Here is an 18546-nt window from a genome sequence, read left to right as displayed (position 1 = left end):
AAGAAGGCCCGCCAGCAGCTATACTTTGGAGGTGCTAGAGAAGATTCAGTATGCCACCGAAGACTCTTGAAAACCTCTACAGATGTACCGTGGAGAGCATACTGACTGGTTGCATCACTGTTTGGTCTGGAGGCACCAAATCTCAGAACAAGTAAAAACTTGGCCTGCAACGTCATAGGCACCAGACTCCACTCTATTGAGGATATCCACATGAGGCGGTGTCTTAAAAAGACAGCCTCTTTCCTCAAAGGCCCCCACAACCCAGGCCATGCTCTCTTCACTCTGCTACCATCGGGAAAAGGCTAAAGGAGCCTAAAGACGAGCACTCAGTGGCACAAGGTCAGCTTCTTCCCAGCTGCAGTCAGATTCATAAATAATGAATGAAAAAAAGGCACTGCCTTACTTTTCATGCATTATTTTTTTTTTCTCAATCTGTTTATTGAGTTATATCGAATATGCATACAAGAGGAGAGTTAAATTACATTCATGTGTTTACAAGTGTGTGGAAAAAAAAGAACATATTAGTATTTAACAAATTTATTTTAACCATACATATCTTCTCCTCTTGTAAAACCAAAAGAAATAGGAAAGAGAATAAAATAATTTTATTACAAAATCCCCTCTAACTCATGCAAAAAAAAAAGGAGAGAAAAAGGGACTGGGCAGTCCATTCTGAAAGAAGGAAAACAAAGGGTTTCCTGGTTAAAACCAAATTTACCATAAGGAATTAGGAGAGAATCAAGTATAACATTATGATTCTTAAACTACAGTATATGGAAATATTGAATAAATGGTCACCAAACTTCAAATTTAAAAGATGCATCAAATATCTGACTCCTATTTTCTTCAAACTTAAACATGACATGAGGGCAGAGAGCCACTGAAGTAGAGTAAGTGGGTTAGGATCCTTCCATGCAACTAACGTGGCTTTTCTAGCCAATAACGTTGAAAAGGCAATTATTTTCTGTGCAGAAACAGGCATTTGCCCCAGACTCCACTGGTATGATTCCAAAAATAGCTGTTAATAGATTTGGTTGTAATTCTAATCCTAGAACTTTTGTTAAGGTTTCAAAGACACCTTTCCAGAAATTATCTAGTTTTGAATATGTCCAGAACATAAGAGTTAGAGTGGCTACATCAACTTTGCACCTATCATAAGAAGGGTTCAAATTGGGAAAATTACAAGCCAACTTGGACATATGTGCCTGATGTATCACCTTGAACTGAATCAAGGAATGACAGGCACAAATTGATGAAGTATTTACTAGTCGAAAAATATGATCCCATTGATCGTCCAGAAGCAATTCTTGGAATTCCATTTCCCAAGCACCTTTAATTTTATCATTGGATATCGGTTGCAAGTTAAGTAACCAATTACATATTTTGAAGTGGATACACCTGAAAAAGGGTGTCTATCATATTAGTTGGGTAAGCAGAATGATAATTTGGAAGTAAAGTAAGCAGATAATCTTTAATTTGCAAATACCTAAAAAAGTGTGGCTTGCTCAAATCATATTTTTCTGCTAACTGATTGAAAGACATTAAGCAGTCTCCTGCATATAGGTCTGAAAAGGTAATTACTCTTTTAGTTTTCCATATTGAAAATGCCTGACCAATCAATGATGCTTTAAAAAATGAATTAAGATATATTTTACTAGATAGAACATAATAATTAAACCTAAAACATTTATGAAACTGAAACCAAATCCTTATTGTATTCTTAAGAATTGGGTTAAGATCTCGTCTATTAATTTTGGATAACACAATGAGGCCAAGGAGTACCCCTTGACTGAATTCCTCTTCAAATCTACCCATGAAAGACATTCATATACATTTGAATAATAAATCCAAAAATGTAATATCTCAGATATTAATAGCCCAATAATAAAATCTAAAATTATGGAGAGCCATTCTTTGTTTTTCTTTTGTTTCTGCAATAAAGATTTGCTCAATCTAGGATTTTTATTATTCCAAATGTAAGAAGATATTTTAGAGTCTACCTTGTCAAAAAAATGTTGTAGGGATGAAAGAAGGTACTGCTTGGAAAGTATATAAAAATGTTGGTAAAATTATCATTTTAATTGCGTTAATTCGACCAACTAATAATGGTGCCATTGGAGACCATCTGGATTAAATTGTTTTAAGATCTCAAATAAATAGGGCGATACTACTCTATCAAATGCTTTTTCAGCATCGAGGGATACAACACATTGAGGATTTTCAGATGGAGAAGAGTAAATAATATTAAATAAATTTTGAATATTAAAATTAGATCCCTATTCTTAATGAACCCAGTTTGATCCTTAGATATAACTTTAGGTTGGATATTCTCCAGTCTGTTGGCTAAAATTTTAGAAACTACATTTAATAATTATGTCAGACTGTAGGAGGCACAATCAGTTAGGTCATTATCTTTTTTAGGAATTAATGAAATAGATGCCTCATAAAATGTTTTAGCAAAGTCCCAGAAGATATAGAGTCAGTGAAGACTTTACATAAATGAAAGGATAGAGTATTATTGAAGGCTTTAAAAAACTCCACTATATACTCACCCAGTCCTAGTACCTTGTCTGACTGAAGAGAAGATATTGCCCTTTTTATTTCCTCTTGCTTAATAGGTTCACTCAATAAATTCATATCTTGAATAGAGATTTTTGACAAGTTCAATATTTGTAAAAATTGATTCATAACAGTATTGTTATCGAGAAAGTCAGAATTTATATAAATTAGAATAAAAACCTAAATATGTTTTATTAACTTAATGATAATCTAAGGCTATATTTCTATCAACTTTGAAAATACTTCATGTATTTTCAAAATTTGTCTTCAAACCATAGCTGCTTTTAGTTGACCAGCCAAAAATTTACCTGATTTATCTCCATGTATGTAAAACTGGTGCTTAGATTTCAGAAGTTGACTCGTAATAGGGTAGGTGCTGCATTTGGAGTTCTTTCTTTGTAAAGATCCTTATTAGGAGTCACTGAATAAACATTGTCTATTTCTTCAATTCTGTTAGTTATCAACATAAATTATGCTTTGGTTTTCTTTCTCAAACCCACTGAGTATGAAATTACTTGTCCCCTAAGAAAAGATTTCATCATGTCCCATATAATCAAATTTGACATTCTCTCTGTAACATTTAATTTGAAAAATTGTGAAATTTCTTCTTTAATAGATGTACAAACTTTAGATCCTGCAACAATGCAATGCAATATTAAATCTCCATTGTGAGGAGTTGGATATAATGTCGAGGAACTTCATTACTAATTTCAAAGGCACATGATCTTTCAATCTGATTGCATCATATGCACAATAAGTAACCATAGGTACTAGACGAGTGTCAATCAAAAAATTAATCAATTCTTGAATATTTATGCAAAACATGAAAAAAAGGAAAAATCTTTGTCCATATAATGTAAAAATCTCCATATATCAATCAAAATATATTCTATTAGAAAGGAATTAATACATGTCACAGCCCTGTTAGGATACATTGGATTGGTTGAAGACCTATCGGTCTCAGGGTTAAGACAGAAGTTGAGATCTCCTCCCATATCAGTTCTTGTGCTTGCGCAGGTGTCAGCACTGGGCAGCAGTGGGGGGGGGGGGGAGGGGGTGGGTGAGTGGGTGGAGGAAGTCCTCCATGATTGCAGCCCCATCCCTGCTGCTGCTCTGGGCTGGCGCTTGAGCACGCTTGGGGGCCAGGCAGCGGTGGCAGTGGAGTTCTGCTGCTCAAGCACGGCCAGGGTGTGTCCCTCTTCTGTTTTGGCCTCTTCGCATGTGTGGGCGCCGGTGCTGGATGGCAACATGCACTACTTTATTAGTACATGTGCAGAGCACTGGAGATCTTGACTTCGAAAATTTTGAAAACTGTTATTGATTTCCAATGTATAAAAACAGTGGTAATTTTATTTTGTTTATAATCATTTTTTATAATGTTATGACACCATTATCTCAATTCAGAGTGGAAATTGCATTTTATTCACCAAATGAACTTATCGCAATTACATTTCCAATGTATTTGATTTTAATTTTGGACAGATTGACTGTATTCGAGCATTCATATTTTAGAATTCATATGAAAAGTAAATGCAAGAAATTACCACAGCCAGCCTACCTATCATGTGAAGATAAAACTTCATCTGGTGGTATTTGAACCTGTTCAATTCAATTTTCAGCAATTGTCCTAGAATTGAACAGATTTTCACAAATTGCTGTGTTCTGTATCTCAGATCTTGCACCTCCCTACTGGTCTCATTCCTATCGCTTTCCTCCTCCTCAGAGATTAGCTGTGACTGTCAAGCTTCATCACTCTTTCCTGGATGGCATCAACAGCATTTATGTTACCTGGATAAAAAACAAATCTTGCTTTTTATTGAATCATTTGCTGTTTACATCCCTCCCTTTCCCTGCAACTTAAACTTATTTCTTTTCACACTTTTCTAGATCTGATGTAGGAGCGGTCAGCCTGAAACACTAACTGTTTTTCTCTCCACTGATGCTGCCTGACCAGCTGAGTATCCCCAGCATTTTCAGTTTTTATTTAATATTTCCAGCATTTGCATTTTTTTAATTTTTAAAATTAAAAATCATTTCTTAAAATCATATCTTGCTCACTTGAAACTGAGCCACATATCAAGTAAGAATTGTAAATGCAAATCAAGGCTTTTAATTTAGTTTTTAAAATTTAACCATACAGCACGGTAACAGGCCATTTTGGCTCATGCCACCTAATTACACCCAATTTACTTACAACCCCCAGTACGTTTCAAATGGTGGAAGGAAACCAGAGCCGCCAGGGAAAACCCACACAGACATAGGGAGAATGTACAAACTCCTTTTAGACAGAACCCAGGTCCTGATCGCTGGCGTTTTAATAGTGTGCCATAACCGCTATTGATTTTTGATATAAAAATAAATCATTGCAGAGAAATAAGATTAATTACAATATCATTTGTTTCCATTTGTTTGGGGACATGTTTCATAACATGTAATGTGAGGGGTGCTGGACAACGTGGCGACTCTCTGCCTGCCTTATGGTAGACAAAAGTTAAAGAATTCCATGCTTGTTACATTCTAAATGTAGTATTATGTGACAATATTGAAACCTTTACCTATGATGCCCTTACTGAGAAATGATAAAGTGGCTCCACTGATCAATATTTCTTTCCCTAATCTGAGTGATAGCCTAACCATTTATTTTTGTATTAAACTTGATAATGTATTTTCAAGTCTGAAAGAAACATTTTAACACAAGAATTTATAACTTTTAGTCAAAGTTAATTGGTACATTTTCTCAACACAGAAAATATCCTTTAGATTAGACTAACCTGTACAGAGTTCAATTAACTCACATTAGTTCCATATCTCTATGCAAAAACATACTAATGGTACTTGGTCGAGAAAATTTCATTTGTGCTATCAGTCACATCCTGCCACTTTTTAAAGTGTGTAGTATTTGTAGGTTTTATATCGGAGTGGCCTTCTCCTATGCAGGTTTCTTACCCGGGCTGGAGGGGCCTGCCTCCCCTCCTAGGTCGGTCCATACTGCCCGGACCGGGGCCGAGGCCGCCGCAGTTCACCCTGTGCCTGGATTGGGGCCGCCGCCTCCAACTCTCTGCCCATTTCAGGGCCTTCGCCTGCCCCACTCGACCGAGGCCAGGGCCGCCGTCTCCCCCTTGCTCCTGCCCGGATCGGGGCCGCCGCCGTCTACCCTTTGCCCGGAACGGGGCCGGGGCCGCTGCTGCTCTCCCTGTGCCCGGACTGGGGCCGCCGCCTCCCACTCCCTGTCCGGACCGGTGCCTCCGCCTGCCTCACTCGACCGAGGCCAGGGCCGCCGTCTCCCCCTTGCTCCTGCCCGTATCGGGGCCGCCGCCGTCTACCCTTCGCCCGGACCGGGGCTGGGGCCGCTGCTGCTCTCCCTGTGCCTGGACTGGGGCCGCCGCCTCCAACTCTCTGCCCGTATCGGGGCCTCCGCCTGCCTCACACGACCGAGGCCGGGGCCGCCGTCTCCCCCTTGCTCCTGCCCGTATCGGGGCCGCTGCCGTCTACCCTTCGCCCGGACCGGGGCCGGGGCCGCTGCTGCTCTCCCTGTGCCTGGACTGGGGCCGCCGCCTCCAACTCTCTGCCCGTATTGGGGCCTCCGCCTGCCTCACACGACCGAGGCCGGGGCCTCGCGCAAACAGAGGAACCACTGACATGGTCTTTGCCCTCAGACAGCTCCAAGAAAAGTGCAGAGAACAAAACAAAGGACTCTACATCACCTTTGTTGACCTCACCAAAGCCTTCGACACCGTGAGCAGGAAAGGGCTTTGGCAAATACTAGAGCGCATTGGATGTCCCCCAAAGTTCCTCAACATGATTATCCAACTGCACGAAAACCAACAAGGTCAGGTCAGATACAGCAATGAGCTCTCTGAACCCTTCTCCATTAACAATGGTGTGAAGCAAGGCTGTGTTCTCGCACCAACCCTCTTTTCAATCTTCTTCAGCATGATGCTGAACCAAGCCATGAAAGACCCCAACAATGAAGACGCTGTTTACATCCGGTACCGCACGGATGGCAGTCTCTTCAATCTGAGGCGCCTGCAAGCTCACACCAAGACACAAGAGAAACTTGTCCGTGAACTACTCTTTGCAGATGATGCCGCTTTAGTTGCCCATTCAGAGCCAGCTCTTCAGCGCTTGACGTCCTGCTTTGCGGAAACTGCCAAAATGTTTGGCCTGGAAGTCAGCCTGACGAAAACTGAGGTCCTCCATCAGCCAGCTCCCCACCATGACTACCAGCCCCCCCACATCTCCATCGGGCACACAAAACTCAAAACGGTCAACCAGTTTACCTATCTCGGCTGCACCATTTCATCAGATGCAAGGATCGACAATGAGATAGACAACAGACTCGCCAAGGCAAATATCGCCTTTGGAAGACTACAGAAAAGAGTCTGGAAAAACAACCAACTGAAAAACCTCACAAAGATAAGCGTATACAGAGCCGTTGTCATACCCACACTCCTGTTCGGCTCCGAATCATGGGTCCTCTACCGGCACCACCTACGGCTCCTTGAACGCTTCCACCAGCGTTGTCTCCGCTCCATCCTCAACATCCATTGGAGCGCTTACACCCCTAACGTCGAAGTACTCGAGATGGCAGAGGTCGACAGCATCGAGTCCACGCTGCTGAAGATCCAGCTGCGCTGGATGGGTCACGTCTCCAGAATGGAGGACCATCGCCTTCCCAAGATCGTGTTATATGGCGAGCTCTCCATTGGCCACCGTGACAGAGGTGCACCAAAGAAAAGGTACAAGGACTGCCTAAAGAAATCTCTTGGTGCCTGCCACATTGACCACCGCCAGTGGGCTGATAACGCCTCAAACCGTGCATCTTGGCGCCTCACAGTTTGGCGGGCAGCAACCTCCTTTGAAGAAGACCGCAGAGCCCACTCACTGACAAAAGGCAAAGGAGGAAAAACCCAACACCCAACCCCAACCAACCAATTTTCCCTTGCAACCTCTGCAATCGTGTCTGCCTGTCCCGCATCGGACTTGTCAGCCACAAACGAGCCTGCAGCTGACGTGGACTTTTTACCCCCTCCATAAATCTTCGTCCGCGAAGCCAAGCCAAAGAAAGAAAGAGTATTTGTGATTTCACTCTTGAGTTTAAGATAATGCTTTTTCATTCAAAATGTACAAACTCCTTGACAAAAGAAAAATTTCTCTTTCCTTACTTCATTCAATACTTTTGTTCTATTAAATACCTTGAATAGTTCCTTCTGTATTCTTTTAAACCTGAAGAGAAACAAGCTACATTTGAAGGCTGACTCTTCTTAATCTCACCTCTTGTGACTGCCTCATTTCAATGTAATGAACCTTTGTTGCATTCCTTTTTAAGGAAATATGTCCTTCTGAACTTTAGGATATGAAATTTTATGGAAAGTTGCCACAGCCTCAGGGTTGTTGCAGCGAGACAATTTAATTTCCCCAATATTGATGGGGCCATAAAAACACAATGCTGGAGAAACTCTGCAGGTCAAACTGTGGACTTTATATAGCAAAAAAAAGATGCAAAACCAATGTTTTGGTTTTGAGCCCGTCATTAAGGTATGACAAAATGTAGACAGGCACCCAAACAAAAATGGTAGGGGGGGAGAGGCGGTAGGAGAAACACAGTCCCACAGGCAGGAGGTAATAGGGGATAAGGGAGGGTTGGTCACCAGCAAACGATGAGAGGACTCTGTGAATGGAGAGGGAAGGGGGCAGAGAACTGGAGGAAAGATAGGAGAATGGGGAGGAGGCTAGCAGAAACCAGAGCTCAGTGTTAATTCCTGCCAGTTGGAGAGGGCCCAGGTGGAAAATTAGATGTTGCTCCTACAATTTGCCCTGGTCTTGATTTGGCAGTACATGAGGCCATGGACAGCCATGGGAGTGGGTGCAGGATTGACTGGGTCATCCTTAGAGTCAGAGGCCTGGAAGGGGCAAATTTTGTGAATTGTATATAGAAGAATTTCTTGAAGCAAATGCAGGTAGCCCAACCAGGAAGAGGACCTGTTGTATTAGAAGATGAGAATGGGCAGAGGTTTGGAGTTTCATTAGGGAACATTTTGGGAATAATGATCATTGTTCCTTAGGTTTCAAGACAGTTATGCACAAGGATAAGCTTGGGCTTGGTAGAAAATTCCTAAATTAGTGGAGGACAAATTATGACATGATTAGACAGTAGTGAGGGGGAGTAATTAGACAGCAGCTGTCATAGGGCAAGCTCACAACTAAAGGCCAACTAATTAGAGTCCGGGACTGATATGTTTCAATGTGAAAGAAGGATAAGGGTGGGAAGCTTAGATGACGAGACAGGTAATGAACTTAGTCATAAAGGAATGTAAGTTTCAGGAATTAGACTGGTCCTTGGAGAAAAATAAAGACTGTGTTAAAGATCTCAAGCAGGGCAATAGGGAGGCCATGAGGACCTATGATACGTCCTTGGCAAGCAGGATTAAAGAAAATCCCACAGCACTTTGTGATTGCATTAAAAATAAGAGGGTGACTAAGGAGAAGAGAGAACCACTCAAGGATAAAGGAAAGAATTTATGTTTATGGTCAGTGGAAGTGGACGAGCTACTTAATGAGTATTTGTAACAGTGGTTATGGAGTAGGACATGGGCAGTGATAGGGAGCAGAATGTGGAGAATGCTCATGTATTAGGGTGTTCTGAGATCAAAAAAGAGGTGGTGTTGTGTCCTTTGAGGAGCATTAAGGTAGATGTCCCCTGGGCCTAATGAGCTATATCCCTGGTGCTCCCTTTTAAATCTTTCCCCTGTCAGCTTACATCTACATCCTCTAGATTTAGGCTCCCTTATCCTTGGATTATTTACCTCATGTCTTTTCTTTATGATGCTCTATCTCTATAAGGATTCCCTCAGCTTCCTACCTTCCTGGGAGAAAAGTCTGAGATAATTGATACTTCTTTGTAATTCAGCCATCCAATTCCAGTAGCATTTTTGTGAATCTTTTCTGCATCCTTTCCAACCTAATGACATATTTCCCTACAGCTGGGAGAGCAGGACGGCAGCCATCTCCAAATGTGGTCTCACTAACATCTTGTACATCCCAGGCCTTGTACTCAATTCTCTGACTCATGAAGGTAAGTGTGCCAAGCAGCCGCCTATCTATCCTTACTGCCATCTTTATGGAATTATGTACCCGTTTCCCTAGATTTCTCTGCTCTTGAACATTCTCTAGTTCCTTGCTATTTACTGTGAAAATCCTGCTCTGATATAATCTACCAAAGTGCAACATCACAAACTTGTTCAAGGTACGTTCCACCTGCCACTCTTTGGCCACTTTTCTCGCTCATCTAGATTCTGTGTTGTACTCTCAGTTAAGGCTCCTTCATTGTTATGCACATAAATACACAAAATTTGTTTACAATTGTTTACCCACAAAGAGCGCCACTAGTCTTGTATGTCCACAGGAAGAGAAAAAGAAGCACCAAGTGTCGTGGATCCTGTCTCCTCCTCCAATGTCACCACCTCCTGCACTCCTGTATCCTCCATAGATGCATGACCTCCTTTCGGGTAAACTCGTGCTCCTGGCATCCAAGTCACCCTCCTCGGCTCTAGTGCTGAAATCCTGAGATGATTAGGAAGCTGTCAAAGCTCAAGGCCCTTCGCAAACTTTACAAGCCACCAGAATGCTCATGGATCTTGGTCCCAATACATAGATACCAGGAGCTTGTATCCACCAGCCTGCAGCCTGATGTGAGTCCTTTGGCTGCTGAGTGACGAAGATAACCTTCTTCATTGTCCACTATTCCACCAATTTTTGTGTTATCCACCAACTTACTAACCTTGCTATATGCAATGTCAACCAAGTCTTTAATATAGATGACCAACAGCGGTGGAACCAACACTCAGTCCTATGGCACATCACTGTTTTTTCTTTACATTTCATTTCCGGAATGACAGTGTTAACCTGCTAGTTTTTGAGATGATTTGGCACATTTATTCAGCACTTCTTAAAACTCTGGAGAATGTCCCATCACGCCACAAGGGGTTTTGTTGACTTTTAATCTTAGTAATCATCCCAGATTTTTGTGGCAATTGTATTACTATCTCCCTCAGCTGCATCAGTTCCTTGATTCCTCATCATTTCTAAGTTACTTTTTGTAAAGAGAGATGCAAAATACTTATTTAATGTTTCTGCTACTTCCTTAATCATGACTGCAATTTTTTTTTATCTTTACCTCTGTGAATTCAATTACTTTGGCCAATCTCTCCCTCTTTACACACTTCTGAAACCGCTTATAATCCATTTTTATGCATTTGTCACCTTAATCATATTCTATTTTCTCCCCCATAATCAATTTCTCAATAAGATGTTGATGTTTTTTAAACCACACCTTATCATTGTCCATATACTAATTTTTGCAAGTATAGACAGCATCTTAATTCACTCAAACTTACTCTTGGTATCAATTAGTCATGCTTCTGCCACTTTTACACAGTGGAGCATTTAAGTATTTTTAATTCTACAAAAAATCTTTTTTTTAAACGATTACTCTTACTTATCTTTTAACATAATTTCCCAGTCCACTTTCCTCTTCTACTTTAATAATTGGTTTTGTTAAAGTTTAAAATCATATATTTGGACTTAACTATATGATTCTCAAACTTAATATGAAATACAATGATTTTATGAAGACTCTTCCTTGGAGGATATTTTACTATGTTACAGATTAACTCTCATTAAATGTAACTTTAATCTAAAATAGCTTGTTCTGTGTTTCGTTCAAGAGATTAATCTCTATGCATTAGATCAACTCATCTCCCAAGCTATTTTTGCCAATTTGATTTGTACTTTTCATGAAAATTCAAGACATTCTGCTTTAGTGTATTATGCTTATTACATGGTTCTTCAATTTCATATTAGCAACTGTTGTGTTCAGCGTAGTGTAGGACTGAACCATGTTGTGACTTTGCTCACAGACAATTAGGAAGTAGATTCACCAAAGTGCCAAGGTAATTTTTCAGTTGTCCTATCTTGACACAGATTGTCAACCTTAATTCCCTCACATTATGATGAAACATATTGAAAAAAATAATATTTGTTCACTTGCATAACTGCCAATCAATTACAAAGCTATGGGTAAGATCATAGGGTCCTGGTGATTGTATATTTTAATACACATGTATGATTGATTGATGGCCTCAAAGCTGGAAAAATAGAATGGATAAGGAAGAGATTTATTTGTTTATTGAAGTATTATCATTTTGAAGGAGTACAAATTTAACTAATTTAGGATTTTTAAAATCTCTACTAAAACATTGTAGTTTATATGCTAATATTAAGATTAAGATTTCAGGACAAAAAAAACTGGAAGGAGTACACCAGGTGACTGCTCCACAATTCACCAAGATCCTAGCTGTTCTTTTACTTCAAGCCCCATAATTCCTTGATTTTCTTGGAATCCAAAAAAATTATCATTCTTGATTCTGAATATGCTCAATAATGAGCATTCACTGCCTTCTTGTGCAGAGAATTCAATTATTTTTATATTTCTGAGTAATGTAATTCCTCCTCATCTCTATCTTAATTGCAAGTATCTTATACTGAGATTATGCCTCCTAGTTTGAGAGCAACAGCTTGCAACCGATCTGCTGTTCTGGGCCACCCTGCAGTGATGATGGTTTATGCGGGCGATACCACACAACATACTTCCCATGTATTCATTTAAAAAATGTGTATATCTTATCATCTGACAGCAAAGCAAAACAAATTAATATCATATAACACTTCTTATTTCTGCACAGTCAAATGTCTACCAGACATATTTTAAATGAGCAAACCGAGTAAAATATATATATTACATGAAAAAAAATCTAGGTTAACACGATGTTGCAGGTCCATAGCGGTGGGATGATTGGGTTGCCTGTGGACCGCAGACTGGGGCTTAAGACCAACTGTTCTAGACACTCCAATTTGAAGAAACAATCACTCTACACTTTTCTATCAGTTCTCTCTGAATCTTGGGAAAAAAACACAAAATGCTGGAGAAACTCAGCTGGTCAAACAGTGTCCTTTATGTAGCAAAGATAAAAAATACATAACAAACGTTTCGGGCATTAGCCCTTCACCAAGATATGAAAGAGTGTCGGCGAGCGTCTGAGCAAAAGGATTGGGGGGGGGGGGGCAAATGTGGGAGATAATAAGTGGAGAAGGGAGGTAGGGGACAGCAGGGATCAGGGAGGAGGGATGGCTAGGTGGGTGGAAGGAGAAGGGAAGGGAGAACTGGAAAAGCTGAAAAGGGAGAGGGGAAAGAAAAGACGAGTTGGTTAGCAGAAACTGTTAGGTTAGCTGGTTAGGACGCTATTTGACCAGCTGAGTTTCTCCAGAATTTTGTGTTTTTTCTTCAACCATGGTGTCTACAGATTTTTGTGATTTACTTCTCTCTGTCTGGCTCAATGAAATTAATTCTCATTGATTTAAACTCCACTAAGTATAGATCAATCCTACTCAATATCTGCTCACAGGACACCACCATTTCAAAGAATCAATCATTCGCTTCTCCTGGGGAACAACTTATTTAATCCAGCACCAGGTTAGACCATGTGCAGAATCTGAGATGATAGTAAAAACACAGAAATGCTGGCAGAGCTCAGCAGGTCTCACAGCATCCATAGGAGGTAAAGATGCATTTCCGAAGTTTTGGGCCTGAGTCCTTCCTCAAGGTATATGGCTCAGGACTGAAACGTTGGTAATACATCTTATGATAGATGCTGCAAGACCTGCTGAGTTCCTTCAGCCTTTCTGTGTTTTTATTACAATCATAGCATCTGAAGACTTTAATGTTTCGCAGAATATGAGACTATCTTGATTTCAATGGGGAGTGCTGTGGTGAAGGGAAGATAAGTTACTTTAATTATTTTGCAGTAGTTTAATGCTTTGAATTTATTTTTGTGCTTCCTAGGTGTTTTCTACTTTATTAATTTTATTTTTGAACATCTTAATTTTTTTTATTTTTAATTATTCACTTCATTTTCAGTTTTCCCTGAAAATTATTAAAAATTGTTGAAAGCATTTAAATTGTGTATGAGGCTTTGCTGGCTGCAAAAGATTTTGGGTTACTTGGAGGTAGGACTTCATAAGCATGCTGCTGTCACTCCACCCATCCACTGGAGTCCTGGATGTTTTGCCATCTGCATTTAGACACACAAGTACAGTCATGGGCGACTGTGGGAAATGAGTCTGGTTGGGGGGGGGGGGGGGGGTGAAAGGTCTCCCAAAGCTTCAGCACACTTAAACAAAGATTTATATGTAGTTAACTTCCCATTATCTGTAATTCAAGCAACCAGAACAAAATATAGTGGAAAAATATGTTTAAAAAAATGAAAATTGGTGCCCCTTCCCTCTCCTAGCAATCATGCAATACACAATCTCAAGCAACCAGAAAATTCACTTATCCGGCATCTACCAATCCTCATAGGTGACAGATATCGGGGGGCTTTACTGTAAATACAAAGGCATGGAAGCTGATAAACTGAAAGAGATGATTAGTTAATAATGGGAACATCAGGTGAAATTGTTTTTTTAAGTTTAAATTTATTTGTACACAAAATATCTAGTACAGGGAGAAGGATCTTTCTGCGAAAAGACCACCAGGTTATTGCTAGCATGACATACAGCTGCGTAAAGAGCACAATTTACAGACTATAGGATTACAATGAAATGGAAGATCAGTTAGCACAAGCAAAGGCCGCATGAGAGCACTGTTGTGGATCAAGTAAAGAAACAAGGACCCAGTGGAGCTGTAAGTGGCAAGAGTAAAACCATTATAATCATCTGTTCGTCTGAAACATTGGAACAGAGTTGATCTGAAATTCTGAAATTATGAATAAAGTGTTAAATGAAAGATGCCTATGAGATGAAATTGACATTTCCATTATTTGTAAAAAAATTCTCTTTGATCGAACTCAGGAATAATATCAGCATGTAGTCTTAATGAACTTTGAAGGGTAACACTGACACAGCAAGAGAATTTCCTCAAAATGGAATTTTCACAGAAAACTTCCTTAAATCTTGTTAGTGTTGGCCACTAGTTCCAGGAAGCTACCAAGGAAGTTTTCAGCCATTCATACCATTAATAACAAGAGGAAAAGTGTAATTATTGCAACGATAAGTTGAAATAAACAGACGTAGAGACGAGAAACAAATGGAAATTTAATGCTCTGGAACTGGATATTAGCTGTTGCCATTCAAAAGCCAGTTGTGAAAGACGAGCTGTTTTAAAGAGTTTCAATTTTATCTGTTAAATTTAAGAAATTGATTGATATTCATGAAAAAATGCATTATACTCATCTTACAAGCAAACCAGATGTCATAACACAGTCATAAATTTGTTACTGATAAATTATTTAGTTCAGCCTGCTTGTTGGAGGAGTATCATTTCCAACAGATCCCTGGATGTGTAACATTTATTAATGATTCATTACAGTGAATTATATCATTTATATTTTAATAATGGTGTTGGCTGGGTTTTCTGTAATGCCCAGTTGGTTTATGACTTTAGGTTTTTTGAACTATTTATTGAATGTTTGAATTAAAGTATGACTGTTGTAAATCATTAATTCATGAAAATGTGAGGAAATTAAGCCAATTTGTTCAGCCATCAGAGAAAATTTTCACTGGCACATTCTTGTCAAAGCATCATGCCTCTGACATGGTGATCGGTGCCACAAGACTCACACCACCAGGTTCAGGAACAGTTGCTACCCCTTTGCCATCAGACTCCTCAATAACAAACTCAATCAGGGACTCTCTTAAGGGCTCTTACATTTGCACTTTATTGTTTTTTTCTGCTCTGCATTGCACAGTCAGTTTGTTTACATTTCTTTACTTGTTTACATCTACATTGTGTAGTTTTGTTTTGCACTACCAATAAGTGGTAATTCTGCCTCACCCGCAGGAATAAGAATCTCAGGGTTGTATGTGATGTCATGTTTGTATTCTGGCAATAAATCTGAAATCAAAATCTAAAATCTGAATGGCCTAGACATTTATTCATGCAGCCTCAAAACAAACCAGTACTGTCAAGTTAAAAATGAGCTTAACATGGAATTGATCAATTCTGCATACACATCTGGGGAGCAAAACTGAAACTAATAAAGCAAAGCTGTTGCACAAGCAAATCCAAAAATGTTGCTATTTCAGCATGGCAGTTGATGAACTTGATCTTTGTGCTGGGGTGACCACAATACAGTTTTAAAAACCATTAAAATGTGTTAGCCCACTGCTGCTTCATGAAAGAAATCACTGCAGTGAATTATTGGTCTAAGTGGGGTAAACTGATTGAAAGAGTGAGAAGACAAACAGAAGACTGTGGTCACATCGTGTCTGGACTGGTGCAGTCAATTTTGCATGGTGCACTTTGGGACATTTCTATTTGTTCTCAGAGATGTGCAACAGTAATTTGGCAGCATTGGAAGTGTACTGCTAGTCATGCTTTGGAGAAAAATAGAACATGGAGAAGTGAGTCAGGCTAAGGCTGTGGAAACTGATGACCAAGATGGAGCCCATGAAGTTACACACTTTCCCTTCTTTATTATTAATGGAATGTACAGGTCATGGGGTTCACTTGTAATAGCTAAATTATGTTGGTAAAAGTGAATTAATTGCTGATAAATTGTCATTAGAGGTGGATCTAACATTGGGCAAATTTACACACACAATGTCAAATGGTAAAAAATCATTTGCAACTGTGCTTATTTCTGAGCATACTTATCTGGTTATATTGTTATCCAATATAACAACAGACTCGCCAAGGCAAATAGCGCCTTTGGAAGACTACACAAAAGAGTCTGGAAAAACAACCAACTGAAAAACCTCACAAAGATAAGCGTATACAGAGCTGTTGTCATACCCACACTCCTGTTCGGCTCCGAATCATGGGTCCTCTACCGGCATCACCTACGGCTCCTAGAACGCTTCCACCAGCGTTGTCTCCGCTCCATCCTCAACATCCATTGGAGCGCTTACACCCCTAACGTCGAAGTACTCGAGATGGCAGAGGTCGACAGCATCGAGTCCACGCTGCTGAAGATCCAGCTGCGCTGGATGGGTCACGTCTCCAGAATGGAGGACCATCGCCTTCCCAAGATCGTGTTATATGGCGAGCTCTCCACTGGCCACCGTGACAGAGGTGCACCAAAGAAAAGGTACAAGGACTGCCTAAAGAAATCTCTTGGTGCCTGCCACATTGACCACCGCCAGTGGGCTGATAACGCCTCAAACCGTGCATCTTGGCGCCTCACAGTTTGGCGGGCAGCAACCTCCTTTGAAGAAGACCGCAGAGCCCACCTCACTGACAAAAGGCAAAGGAGGAAAAACCCAACTCCCAACCCCAACCAACCAATTTTCCCTTGCAACCGCTGCAATCGTGTCTGCCTGTCCCGCATCGGACTTGTCAGCCACAAACGAGCCTGCAGCTGACGTGGACTTTTTACCCCCTCCATAAATCTTCGTCCGCGAAGCCAAGCCAAAGAAGAAAATAACAATATTGATGTAGATTCTACTCAACATACCAGAAATGTAATTAATGTATGCTATAATAGCCAGCTCCCCACCATGATTACCAGCCCCCCCACATCTCCATCGGGCACACAAAACTCAAAACGGTCAACCAGTTTACCTATCTCGGCTGCACCATTTCATCAGATGCAAGGATCGACAATGAGATAGACAACAGACTCGCCAAGGCAAATAGCGCCTTTGGAAGACTACACAAAAGAGTCTGGAAAAACAACCAATGAAAAACCTCACAAAGATAAGCGTATACAGAGCCATTGTCATACCCACACTCCTGTTTGGCTCCGAATCATGGGTCCTCTACCGGCACCACCTACGGCTCCTAGAATGCTTCCACCAGCGTTGTCTCCGCTCCATCCTCAACATCCATTGGAGCGCTTACATCCCTAACGTCGAAGTACTCGAGATGGCAGAGGTCGACAGCATCGAGTCCACGCTGCTGAAGATCCAGCTGCGCTGGATGGGTCACGTCTCCAGAATGGAGGACCATCGCCTTCCCAAGATCGTGTTATATGGTGAGCTCTCCACTGGCCACCGTGACAGAGGTGCACCAAAGAAAAGGTACAAGGACTGCCTAAAGAAATCTCTTGGTGCCTGCCACATTGACCACCGCCAGTGGGCTGATATCGCCTCAAACCGTGCATCTTGGCGCCTCACAGTTTGGCGGGCAGCAACCTCCTTTGAAGAAGACCGCAGAGCCTACCTCACTGACAAAAGGCAAAGGAGGAAAAACCCAACACCCAACCCCAACCCACCAATTTTCCCCTGCAACCGCTGCAAACGTGTCTGCCTGTCCCGCATCGGACTTGTCAGCCACAAACGAGCCTGCAGCTGACGTGGACTTTTTACCCCCTCCATAAATCTTCGTCCGCGAAGCCAAGCCAAAGAATAGACTTAAACTCCATTTTGGTATTTTTCTCAAGTAACCAAAAGAAAATTCATGCTATGGTCCATGCCTGTGAATTATTCTTCATGAAGAAGCTTTGGAAGGAATTAATTGATTTAACATTTTCTGCAAATATGAAAAGGATAATATTATTCAAGGTTCCTTTGTGCTTGCTCTTTTTACGAATGTTTTACAGTTGGAATAAGTTGAGCAGAATCTCCTTCACTTAGAGAAAGTTCCCAAGTTAGGACAGAGCTTGGCTCCAGAAACAGTCCTGTTAGGCAAATTTCAGGTAATCAGTACTTCATTGGACCCAAATGCACATTTACTGTTTTGTTATTATACTTTGATGGTATTAGGTTTGTGAAGGATTGGTGTCGATCGTCGATCCAGGTTCTGAGGTGAGGTCTCAATCACCAGTTTACTCTCCTTGAGAAATGAAGAACTCAGATATTTCTTTATTTATTACACAGGTCTGTGGGAGGTCCAAAACCTCCATAGAGGATCAAGGAAATCTCCGAACATACAAATGCATGGGGTGGCTGCAATCTAAATTGACCAATCAAAAAAGTCAGTCTTCTCCCATG

General features: G+C 40.8%; 1 long non-coding RNA gene across 1 annotated transcript in view; it reads left to right on the top strand.

Moving 5' to 3' along the window:
• LOC138742559 (uncharacterized) overlaps positions 1 to 18546 on the top strand; it is a 104416-nt gene that overhangs the window by 31752 nt on the left and 54118 nt on the right. Inside the window, exon 5 of the long non-coding RNA XR_011344260.1 lies at positions 9543 to 9634. This is a non-coding gene — a long non-coding RNA (uncharacterized lncRNA). The remainder of the gene's footprint in view (positions 1 to 9542; positions 9635 to 18546) is intronic.

The sequence above is a fragment of the Narcine bancroftii genome, chromosome 9, assembly GCF_036971445.1.
Source record: "Narcine bancroftii isolate sNarBan1 chromosome 9, sNarBan1.hap1, whole genome shotgun sequence".
NCBI classification, from domain to species: Eukaryota; Metazoa; Chordata; class Chondrichthyes; order Torpediniformes; family Narcinidae; genus Narcine; species Narcine bancroftii.
This window is presented reverse-complemented; position numbering and strand designations above follow the sequence as displayed.